Below are 13,399 nucleotides of genomic sequence, written 5' to 3' on the forward strand. Positions count from 1 at the left end.
CAAGTGGGCGGCCATCTGCAAGCCAAGGAGAGAGTCCTCAGAGGAAACCTACCCTGTCAGCACCTTGATCTTGGACTTCCCACCCCCAGAGCTATGAGAAAATAAATTTCTGTTGTTTAAGTCACTCTGTCTGTCGTATGTTATTATGGCAGCCCTAGCAAATGAATACAGTCCTTAATGTAAATTAGTTTATCCACAGAAACAGACTCACAGGCATAGAAAACAGACTTGTGGTTGCCAAGGGGGAGAGGGGGTAGGGGAGGGATGGATTGGGAGTTTGGGGTTAGCAGATGCAAACTATTATATACATGATGGATAAACAACAAGGTCCTACCGTAGACTGTATAGCACAGGGAACTATATTCAATATCCTTTGACAAACCATAATGGAAAAGAATATGAAAAAGAATATACATATGTATAACTGAAACACTTTGCTGTACAGCAGAAATTAACACAACATTGTAAATCAACTATATTTCAATATTATACATTGTTTATAAAATCCCTAATCCTCTGCTCTTTGCTAACTCATTAAGGTTTGGAGTAGAAATGGGAAATAGGTTCTTCCCAAGAAGGGAAGGTCTGGAGAAGATTCGCAAAGAATTGTAAAGGAGTTGAGCACATGGGAGGCTGATGTCTTGGACTGGAAGGAAGAGAGACAGCGTCACCCCTGGAGCTTGGACTCAAACCTAATACCATCGAGTCCCACTGAAGACAAACCTCTTTGTCTTCCCAAGTTTGCTGTGACCAACCCTATGGCTCCCCCACTCTGCAGCCTGCACTGGCCTGTGTGATCTGCACTTTCCCAGGAACAAAGGGCCAAACTACCCTCCAACCCATCAGGTTTACATTGCAGCCTACTGACCGTAACTGGGCCCCCCTCAGAGCCAGGGCTGTGTCTTAGTCCTCCTGTAACCAAGCAGGACCCTATGGGTCCTTCTGGGGGCAGAACCTCCCCCCCAACCCCCGCCATGTCCTCCACCCACCTCTTGTTTGTAGAAAGTCTTTTGTCTCCCAGGCCTCCCCTGAGCCACAAAAGGCTTAATGATTGGAAGAATGTGAATGTGTAATATCAAAAGATGGCATTGGGCCAGGAGAACTGGTAACAAGTAAATCAATACATCAGCCATATAGTAGAGTCACAAAGTCTTTTGTCCCTCCCTGAAGGACATAGACAAGTGTGTGATGCACATTCCTGAGTTGTTTTACAGATACTAACACCCCCATAAGATGGAAGAAGTTAACTACATGATGACCGTGGGCATGTAGCCCCCAGGCCTCCTGGAGCCTGAGGATTGATGATGTGAACCCCTGTGACACGGCCCTGCGACCTCACCATCAGCCAATCAGAGAATTGTGCACGACTTGATCACACACCCTGAGACCCTTTCCCTCACCCTGCGTTTAAAAACCCTTCCCTGAAACCCATCAGGGAACTGGGGCCTTTTGAGCACTAGATTATCTGGACTCCTTGCTCGGGCCCGCAATAAACGCTGCACTGCCCGTCACCACCACCAGGTGTCAGTAGATTGTCTTTACTGCAGACCCAAGTTCGGTTCAGTAACACTCTTTTTAGTCCTTGTAACACCTGATATAGAGCCTTCCCCAGATGAGCAGAATATCTGCTGATTGAGTCAATATGACCCCGCTTTATTTCTTGCCAAAGTGAGGTCTGAATTAATCCAAAGCACATTCAAGGACTTATTCCAAATATCCTTCAAACTACAGCCTGAAGATCATCAGTGACCTGGCCTCCCCGCTGGCCAGTCTCCTTCTGTGTTAGTCAAGAATTAGGGTGGCTGCTAAGCCGGCCCGTCTGCAACAGAAACTCAGCCACAGCGGCGTTCAGAGCCACCCCTTGTAGGCCCTTCACTGTAACAATACCTGAAGAGGTTCTTCAGTACAGGGCTTCTAGTGACAGCAACAGAGCTAGCGACTAAAGGCAGGGTCCTTTAGTATACCATTTAATAAATTTATCCTAAGTGTATAGTCACACACACAACATGCAACGCTAAAGAACAGGTGACCACAGGGTGGTTTTGGATCCAGTTCTGAATCAGTCGCTGTATGTGGCTGTGTCTTTCCCCTTCAGTAAGGCCAGGACTGGCTCCCAAGGCCCCGTGCTTGGTTTAATGCTCTATTCTCTCCATTTGAAATGTTTTATAATTTTTGAACAAGAGACTCCATCCTTTCCTTCTGCACGGGGAGTCACAAATTACATCCCTGGTTCTGAGAGAGGCCTCATCACTTTTCTGTGTCAGAGTTAATATGTAAATTGCAGAGAATTCTCAGGTTCTGGGTCTGTAATTCAGAAGCGCAGATGGGGATTTCTCGGGGTGGGGGGCCACTAACCTGAACACAGATGCCTCCTAGTCAAGCAGGGCCCGTAGTTGCCATCGCTGCATCCAACGCGGTAGCTAATCTGGAATCACGCTCAAGGCCACGGTCAGCACCGAGACCTGACCCGAGTACGGTCTGGGAACAACCCTGGCCGGCAGCCGCAGGGATTCTCAGCGTCACAGGAGTGCCAAGGTCAGAAGCCAGGAAGTTCGGTCCAAAACTGCTGCAGGACGCCTGGGAGGAGGGCACAGACCCTGCAGAGCAGGAGCTGCCCAAAACTGCCCGAGGAGTTCAGGACCACCGGGTTGGGTTTAGGGGCCCGACTCCCTCCCAGCTGGGAAATGGAAGAAAACTGGTAGCTGGAAACTCAGGAAGGGAGAGGGGAGCGTCTCGTGGGCCCCTTAGGATCTGCCGGGCAAGGATCTAACATCCCGGGTTAACTAGCTCCCTCTGGCGGCCAGTGCGGAAGGACTCAAACCTGTTACAGTGGAAACATGCAGGGAAAGCCCAGTGATAGAGCCCAGCCAACAGGTGAAGGTCTTTATGCTAAATCTCGAATTTCTATCAACAGCATCTCCATAGCTTTGGCTGTATCTGCTCTTATTTGCTGCAAACGTTGGTCAAAATCCTAGAATTTAAGAAAGTATGGTCATCTTCAACGTTTGTACTACAAACTTCTCTTCCTAGGGGAGTAAAATCAATCTCTCTCTCTCTCCCCCCGCCTCCCTCTTTATCTCCGCCTCCCTTTCTCTCCCTGCCCCAGATCTTGTTGGTAATGAAAGTAGTCTGAAGGCTACTGGAAAATCTCCTGACTCACAAGGCCTATGTTCACAGAGTATCCTGTGCTCACCACAACCACCGGGCCATGGCTCTAGCAGCTGACTTGAAAACTGTCTTACCCTCTTACCCTCGTTGGGACTTGCTATTTAACCATTTCACGTCCATATGTGTCATATATCCACTCCTCAAGCAGCGGCTTGGCTTTGCGTAAGGAATACAAATGGAAACACGTGCCTTATATTCTGAATTTTTCTGGAGGCTGAACTACATGATCTCTAAGATTCCTGCCAGAATCTATTATAAATAAACCAAAATCTGATTGATAAAAATCTCCCTGGAAATTGTCTGAGATCTAAAGCATGTAGTCAATGTAGACACATGTGAACTGTGGATGACTGAGTCTCGTAATTTGACCACGGCTCATGTGTTTTGAGCGCTAACTGGGTATCAGGTACAGTGCCAACTATACAATCGCAGTATCCTCACAAGAACCTGGTAGGAATGTTCCTTAACATCCCTGTTTTATGAATGAAGAAATCGAGGCTCTGAGAGCTTGAAGGACTTGTCAAACTCGCACAGCTAGTTAGTGGGGGAGCCAGAACTTGATGCCCAAGTCACACCTGTCTGAGCATCTCAACAGGATGTGGGTTCAGAGGCAATCAGTGCCAGGAAGGTCCCGTTCCTAAGCCCCTGTTGTAGCTCTCCCAGGACAAGCGTTTAGACCTAGTCATGGTAACTGGGCCTGGAGCTGCTGAGCTCATAGGTTTTCTCTGCTCCTGACGTGGATTCTGACAGCTTATTACCTTACCGTTATCTCTGCACCGTGTCACTGCTTCCTGGCCTTGGCTGTGTGCTCAGGCAGATTTCCCTGACCTCTTTGGAAATGTGCTGCTTGAGATCATTGAATCAGAGGCAATGGTCTGCATCTTCTAGAAGGGAATGCCCAGTTGTCATTATCCCCTGGCTCTGGCTCTGCATGGACCTACCCACCGTTCCATGGTATCTGCTTCAACAATTCAAACTCTGGAGGGTTATGTTTAGCTAGATCTACTTTCTAGTTTGTAAATCTGATGAAGCACTATATTGTGGAATCAGATCCCATTGCCTTAAAACGTATTCCATTTGGCTATTAAACGGTTTTGAGAATAGTGTCAGACCAGTGAGTGTGTGTGTGTGCGTGTGTGTGTGTGTGTGTGTGTGCATGTGTGTGTCCTGCCCACCCCATCTTCCCTGTCACCCAAACTACAAACTGGGGTCATCTTCAGTTTGCCTGGACACACACACCCACCCACAGCCTGCATCCTTCCCTCAGTCCCCCAGGTGTCCTTTTTGGGGTCTCCTCCTTTCCTCTGGCCCCAGACAACTCTAGCAGTCTCCTGCCCTATCTTCCTTCATCATATTAATGCTGAATCATCACCCAGAAATCAGGTCAGCCATGTGACAGGCCTCCGAATCCCACAGGACTGGTTCCCTGGTCAACATGCAGTAGCATCGCATCCTGAGTCCTGCAAAATCTGTCTCCAGATTTACCCCCCAACCTTATCACCTTAAAATTCATCCCACCAACTGTGTTGAGAACCAACATTTATTGAGCCTCTGCTAAAGCCAGCGACTCTGCACCTGGTAGGGCACTCTGGCAATGGGATGTGAGCCTGTGATCTGTCCTGGTCCTACAGCCCCTGTGCCCTCCTGTGACTCTGTCCAATGCTGGCTCTGTTCCCTCTGTTCTCTTTCTTGCCTATTAAAATCATTCTCATCTTCCAAGTCAGGTGTCTACTCTCTGTGACATTGACCCTAATCCCCTTGAAATTCCCTCCTGGAGCCTGAGTACCTGGGTTTTAGTCCTAATTTGCTACTAACTAGGTGTGTGACTCTGGGAAATTTTTAAAATCTCACTGAGTCTCAGTTTCCTCAACCTGAAAAATTGCAATAATAAAAAATACTTCCTCACATAGATGTTGAGAGGACTATGTCACAGTGAGTACAAATGAGATTTTTTTCTTAAAGCATTGAAAACTGGGTACGAAATTATTTCTAGAATCTTGGCTCCCAAACCTTGCTTTTATTGCTATTTGCCCTCAGATCATTCTGCCTTCCCTTTGTATCTGCTTCCTCTAGTTGATTTTTAGTTTCTTGAGGCCAGGGACTGTCATTTTTTATTTTTATTTTTTGTGAGGCTGAGAAAAGAGTATTTTATTTTATTTTTTTAACATCTTTATTGGAGTATAATTGCTTTACAATGGTGTGGGGACTGTCATTTATCTTTGCATTCTAGTGGGTCAGCTAATAATGAGCTTTGACCATAGTACATGTTGGCTTAGTTGAGTTTGACTGCTACATGATTATAGATATGCTGAGAAATTGTAAGGTCATTTTACCTATTCCCCTGCTTCAGGTAGGACTTTCCTACTTCTGGGTAGATGAGAATCTGGCCCAGTGGCAACCTATTCCACTTTCTTTTACTTTAAATGAACTGAAGGAGACCTCAGAGATTATTTCATGCAAGGATAACAAATAGATGCCCTTTTATGTGCTGACTCTAATCAATTAATAATGGCTTTCTTGAGTGCTGGCAGTGCTACAATGGATTAATGATGTCTGCTCCTTGCGCAGGTTGGGCAGTTAGTAATGTGCATGTAGTGTATTTACCTTTCCCAATTTAGTCCATCGCTCTCATTTGCACATGAGGAAACTAATGTCCAGAGAAGCTGGGTGCCATACTCAAGGCCAGAGAGTTAGTTAGAAGCAGGGTATAAACTGCAGGAGGTCAGATGTTCTGGAAACTAGTTCAGTGTTTTCTTTTTTCTTTTCCTTTTCGGAGAGACTAGAGTTTGGAAAAGATCCAGTTGTAAGTCTATGGCCCATTTACCCATGGATTTGAATGCTCATTCTCCTCATTCTGTGGCCTGGGGACTGTGTCTCTGAAACACAGCATGTGAGCAGCAATGACCTAAGGGAGGAGTTGCTCCTTCAAACCATGGGCACAACCTTCTCTCAGACCATCTGTCCCAACCTGGAATTGCCAGATGGAGCCTGCCCGGACCACAGGATGGCAAGGCTGAGTCCTGGGCTACTTTAGAAGCAGAGACATCTCAAACAAATTCCCATGAATTTTAAACTCTTACAAAATAAGATTAGGTGCATGGTATGCTCCCTGGGGGAATAGCCTCTTCTTTATAGTGTTGAATTTATGATTTCAAATTTGAAATGAAAACATTGAAAAGAATTCTTGGTGGATGGGAAGGGGGATTATTCTGCAATATTCAAAAAAAGTTGTAGATGGGACTTCCCTGGTGGTGAAGTGGTTAAGAATCTGCCTGCCAATGCAGGGAACACAGGTTCAAGCCCTGGTCCGGGAAGATCCCACATGCCACGGAGAAACTAAGCCCGTGTGCCACAACTACTGAGCCTGCACTCTAGAGCCTGCGAGCCCCAACTACTGAAGCCTGCGCACCACAACTACTGAAGTTCATGCGCCTAGAGTCCGTGCTCCACAACAAAAGAAGCCACTGAAATGAGAAGCCCATGCACCGCAACGAAGAGTAGCCCCCGCTCACCGCAACTAGAGAAAGCCTGCATGCAGCAATGAGACCCAACGCAGCCAAAAATAATAAACAAATAAAATAAAATTTTTTTAAAGTCGTAGAATTCAGAACTTCCAAATAAGCTGAAATTTCTGGAGAATTCAAAATACATATTTTATGTCAATAGAATTTAGACTCTGCTTATGTACAGACTAAAAGTAGGTGGGGAGAGAAGGGGGGTACCAATACACCCAAAAAAGCACTAAGAGGCAAAATTCATTAAAAACCAGGCATCTGCTCTCAGGAATGATTAATGTTCCAGCTGCAGACTGTGCAGTGCCATTGCTGAGTTACACCGCACTGTAGCTCTCACCTAAGTACAGCTTGATGCCAACTATCAAATGGCATGCTTTGTTGTATATCTTAGTACACAAACACCTGTATGTAGAATCATGGGGTATTACAGCTGGAGAAGAAGTTAAAGACCATGGCCCAAGCCCCTCTCTTTACAGATGTCCCCAAAAGGTGAAAGGGCTTAGCCGAGGCCACACTGCCGGTTACAGGCAAAGCTTGCCCATATACCTGGGAATCTCCATTCTAAGTCTTTCTGCTGTCCAGTATACACATCCCAGAGTTACACATTTTCCATGGAAAGAGGGATAGACTATTAGAAAGGAAATATCCAAAGAAATTTAATTCATCCCCAAAGATCGGTGTTTGCATCACCTGAGTCAACAATTCCATATGTTATCTTTTCCTTTGATACAGCTTCCCAGCCCACCCTGAAGATTTCAGACTTGACAGCCTCCATAATCTTGTGGGCCGGTTCCTTAAAGTCAGCTCTCTCTCCGTCCTACCAGTTCTGTTCCTCTGCAGAACCCTGGCTGATGTACATGGACGGGCCCCCTTGGGCACCTTTAGGTCTCCAGCAGAAGCCTTCTCGGCACCCCCCACCCAGGCCCCTCCTCTTGGGGCCCACACCCTGACCTCCATTTGCCCTGTGAGAGGTAGGGGGCTGGAGGGCCACCTCCTCCCAAACCAGAGCCTGTCCCTGCCCGTTCAGAGCACCTGAGAGCACAGGACGAGGCTGACCATCCCTCAGCTCCTGCCACAAGAAGCTCCACCCCTTTGTATGAGAGGGGAAGAGAGCGGGGGTGCTTTGTAGCCAAAGATTCCATTTTACCCCTCCCACGGATTTGAGCTTCTGCCCCCGTTTTTTAATTTAATTTTATTTTATTTCTTGGCCGCTGTGGCCTGTGGGATCTTAGTTCCCGGACCAGGGATGGAACCCGGGCCCTCGGCAGTGAAAGCACAGAGTCCTAACCACTGGACTGCCAGGGAATTCCCTGAGCTTCTGCCCCGTGGAGAGCAGAGGGGAGGGAACCTGGAGGTCCCCCAGGGGTTAGGGTGTGTGACCAGCTTCTCAGTCTGTACCACTCATACATGTCTGGTCGCCAAGGGAGGGGTTTGCAGCATCCGTGTGGACCACTGTGAGGGGGGCAGGGAGTGGTGGTTCTTGGCACCAAAGGCCTGAGTCCCAGAGAGAATGTGAATCCTGGAAGTCAGCTGGGCCAGGGCTCCTTCCAAAGCAACTTAAACATCTTTGTTTCCTTCTCTGTGAAATACCCCATTTCGCCCTGTATTGATTTGAAAGTCATCCATTCTATTTCTATTCTTCTCATCTATAGAGTAAAGCAGTATCGATTCAGTTGAACCAAGTGAAACTGCCAATATTGGGACATTTCTTATTTACAAACATGTAATTTCATGTGGTCTGACAGGTTCCCCCAGCATACAGCAGGATTCATAAGACACGTTTTATCTCCCTCAGGTACACAGACTTTCAAGCCCCACTTCCTTCATCTCAACATCTTACACTGATACCAATCTCGGGTGGCCTCGGCCTGCAGTGGCTTGAAGCAGGGTTTCGGTTCCTGGCCAGTGATTGAGGTCAGGTCGCGGCAGTGAGAGCACCGAATCCTAGCCACTAGACCAGTGGTCAGTGACAAGGCCCTGGCCCTATTGCTTTGCAGAAAAGGAATTCTCACAAAGACGGAAAGTAGTGAAACAAGTAAAGTATTTATTAGGAGAAAAAGAGTACAGTACGTGTGGATAGACACACAGGCGGGTTCAGAGAGACGGTCGCACCCCCGTGGCAATTTAAATCACTTATATGGGGCGTTTCTTCCATGTTTCCTTTGACCAATCATTTTGATTTGTCTGATTCAGAGTCCATATTTGGTGTATCTCAGGATTTTCCCATGTGTGCAAGTGCATCTCTTAGCCAAGGTGGATTCTACCGAAGAGGCTATGGTAGACTTAGCCACTTAGCATCACTCCCCTTTTGACCTCCAAGGAGCCTTTCTGCGAATGTGTGGTCAGGGAGGCCTCCTGACTTCAAGAATGAGGACTATGTGGTCTCTTATCTTCTATCTGGGCAGAGCCCAGCCTCCTCTCTCAATTGTCCTGTTATTCTCATTCTCAGAGTATTGGTCCACAAGGAACGAACTCAAACCGTTTGCCCTGGGGGCTCATCTGTCTTCTGCCTCAATATTCTCTGCAAATTTAGGTCCATATTTCTAATAAATGGCTGTTTTTGAAGCAAGGATACATTTTATTTACTTTTTCTCATTGTTACCTCTTGTACGACCCTTCTTGCCACTGCATTCTAGCATCTTCTAACGGGAACACAACCTCTTGTAGTTTTTCGGTGGAATCTATGGGTGGTAACTTCTTAAACACTTCGTATAACTTAAAATGCCTTTATTTCGCTCCCACTTTTAAATGGTTATTTGCCTAGATATAGAAGTACAGTTTACACTTTTTCCCACGGCACCTTAAAGATATTCCTCCCTCATGTCCTGACTTCCAGCGTTGCCAATGAAGAATCTGTTGCTTTTGCAAAATTGTATTTTCTGTTTTCAAGATGTCCAAATAGTCTTTTTTCAAAGCTACATGCTCTTATTTCATAATCACCAGCTTTAGGGATGTGACACCTTCCCTTTATTTCTTTGAGAATTTTATTTGTTTTTAGGTGTCATTTGTAATAGCTTTACTGAAGTATAGTTTACATTCCATAAAAAGACATTCATTATAAGTGCACAATACAGTTATTTTTAATAAGTGTGCAGAGTTGTACAACATCACTGCTGTCGAGTTCTAGAACTTTCCCATCACTTGAACAAGTTCTGCCGTAGCGTTTATGTTCAATCTTCAATTGCCTCCAGCCTGAGGGAATCACTGATCTACTTCCTATCTCTGTATTTTTTCTTCCTTTTTTGGAAATTTTATATAAATGGTATCATATAACACATGGCTTTTTGTGTCTGGCTTTTTTCCTCTTAGCATAATGTTTTGGAGGTTTATCCATGTAAGCATGTATCAGTAGTTCTTTATTTATATTGTTGAATAGGATTCCATTGTGCTACATTTTTATCCAGGGCTTCCTATGTGCACTGTTCTAAGCCTCATTCAACGTGGTTTATAGTCTGCATGGGGGATACAGCCATGACCATCTAATCTGGAGCCATTTCTGGAGGAAGACATGGTCATTTCCATTTCTCCAAGGAAGACATACAGATGGCCAGCAGGCACATGAAAAGATGCTCAATATCGCTAATTATTGGAGAGATGCAAATCAAAACTACAATGAGGTACCACCTCACCCAGGTCAGAAGGGCCATCATTAAAAAGTCTACAAATAACAAATGCTGGAGGGCGTGTGGAGAAAAGAGAACCCTCCTACACTGTTGGTGGTAATGTAAGTTGGTGCAGCCACTATGGAAAACAGTATAAACGTTCCTTAAAAAGCTAAAAATAGAGTTGCCATATGATCTAGCAATGCCACCTCTGGGCATATATCCAGATAAAACTATAATTCAAAAAGATACATGCACCACTATGTTCATAGAAGCACTATTCACAATAGCCAAGACATGGAAACAACCTAAATGTCCATCGACAGATGAACAAATAAAGAAGATGTGGTACCTATACACAATGGAATATTACTCAGCCATAAAAAAGAATGAAAATGCCATTTGCAACAACATGGATGAACATAGAGATTATCATACTAAGTGAAGTAAGTCAGAAAGAGAAAGACAAATACCGTACACTATCACTTACATGTGGAATCTAAATTAGGACACAAATGAACTTACCTACGAAACAGAAACAGACTCACAGACATAGAGAACAGATTTGTGGTTGCCAAGATGGAGCGGGGAAAGAGGAAGGATAGATTGGGAGTTTGGGATTAGCAGATGCAAACTAGTATATATTGAATGGATAAACAACAATGTCCTACTGTAGAGCACAGGGAATTATATTCAATATCCTGTGATAAACCATAATGGAAAAAAAAAAAAAGACATGGTCACTTCTTTAACAGAGCCAAGCCCAGCCTCATCACCTACCACTTCAAGATGAACAATAGTATTTTCCTTCCACAGCTGGTTAGAAAGCAGGTGTCGTCCTGTGAGTCCAAGCCCCTCTCTCCATGGCTCACTGGCTCCTGTGCTAGCTTCCAGGTTAGTGAATCTTAGCTGGTAAAGGCTGGGGGGTGGGGATGGGGGGTAGCTGCCAGCATGCAGCTCTGGGGAGGGGCCTGGAACCTGGACCTTTCCCGTTGCTCCTGTAAAGCTATACGTCTTGTTCTGAAGCGTGCTGTTTAAAGTTGACTCTTCCTTGAAAGGAAAATGTTCTGAATTTTTTAACGCTTCAAAAAGGAAAGAGAAAGATAAAAAAGAAAGGAAAGAAGGCAGGCAAGGAAGAGCCATTTCCATTTTCCCTCTCCTTTAAATCCATCTCTGGACATATTCGGTGGCAGCCCTGCCAGCTGTTAAAAGTATTTGAGAGTTGGCAGAGGGCTACAGTGAGGAAATCAAATCTCTGCTCCTCCAGAGAACTCCATTAGCGAGATATTTAAACTGTGGCTTCACCTGAAAGAGGAAAGACAGCAGCCCATAAGGCAACCTCCCCGCTCCTTACAGAACTCTGAGAAGCAGCTGGGTCCTGTTTCTCAGGCCTTGACAACACTTCCCACTCCTTCCGCCTACAGGAATATTCTGAAAAAAGACATTAGTGCACTTGAGACATCACCTCTCCTCCCCTGCTCCATGTCATGCAGCCAGAACCTAGCTAGATGCAGTTACTAGTGTTCTCAGCAGGCTGGAAGGGGACAGAGGGGGAACAGAAATGTTGCCATCATGCATAATATTATAGCTCCCCAATGCTGAGAATACACTCTTCATAAGAAGACTGATAAAGTTGGCCTATCTGTAAACAGAAGTATACATTTCCATATTATGAATGTAATACAGAAGAGCCAGTTTATATTTTAAAACCAGCAATGTGATACAATTTTATTTGTGTGGCAGTTTGTTTGGAAAATTCAGCATTCATTTTACAATTAAATACATGCTATAAATACATACCAAAAGCCAAGGAAGTGTTTATAATCATTAACCCTGCAACTCCACTGCAAGGATGTGCCCTACGGCCACCAACTCAATGGGAAAAAAGAGCCCAGATGCTCAATGACTGTTCCTATTGTTAAACTGCAGAACTAGATACTGTCATTTGCCACAGAGAAAAATGGTTAATTAAGATAAATCAGCATAGGGGGTGGTGGGGGTGGTAGGATGAATTGGGAGATTGGGATTGACATGTATACACTAATATGCATAAAATAGAGAACTAATAAGAACCTGCTGTATAAAAATAAATAAATAAAATTCGAAATTTGGAAAAAAGAAATCGGCGTGTTGTGACATGTAAGTATTTTAAATGTTATGATTTGTTATGATGTTATGGGATGTCAATTGTGATTATTATGATATCACATGGGAAATATTTGTGATATAATGTTCAGTGAAATAATCAGAAGATATAGCTGGTATGTGGCCCAAGCTCACAATTTCACAGCAATATTTCTGTACATGGGGGCTTCCCTGGTGGCGCAGTGGTTGGGAGTCCGCCTGCCGATGCAGGGGACACGGGTTCGTGCCCCAGTCCGGGAAGATCCCATGTGCTGCGGAGCGACTAGGCCCGTTAGCCATGGGCGCTGAGCCTGTGCGTCCAGAGGCTGTGCTCCGCAACGGGAGAGGCCACAACAGTGAGAGGCCTGTGTACCGCAAAAAAAAAAAAAAAAAAAAAAAAAAAAAAAAAAATATATATATATATATATATATATATATATATATATATATATATATATAATTTTTCCGTATATGGACTTGCCAAGAGGGTGTTACAGAAAAATGAAATTAGTTGTTTTAAAGTAGTAAGAATATGAGCAAAACTTTTCTTTGGGGACTTCCCTGGTGGTGCAGTGGTTAAGACTTTACCTTCCCATGCAGGGGGTGCAGGTTCGATCCCTGGTCAGGGAGCTAAGATTCTCACATGCCTCGAGGCCAAAAAAAACAAAACAGAAAAAAAAAAAGTTTTCTTTTGATGGGCCGTTTTTAAATAAAAATGGAAAGAAAAAGCAATGCAAATTTTAGTTAGCTCTGTGCATCAATGCATAATAATCCTTTTAACTTACAGGTAGTTCATCTAAGTACTAATCATTTCCATCCTCAGTTCTAGAGCCTAAAGACAGGCTCTGCAGAAGGAAAATTAAAGAGAGAGAAGGGGTGGGGAGAGAAGACAGAACTGAGGAAGGAGGGGAGGCAAAGGAGAAAACGTAAGTCAAGATGTCCAACCACCTCATCTTTGGTCTCTATTTGCTTTTAAAGTTTTGTCTTAAG

The sequence above is a fragment of the Stenella coeruleoalba genome (genome assembly GCF_951394435.1).
Source record: "Stenella coeruleoalba genome assembly, chromosome: 16".
NCBI lineage: Eukaryota > Metazoa > Chordata > Mammalia > Artiodactyla > Delphinidae > Stenella > Stenella coeruleoalba.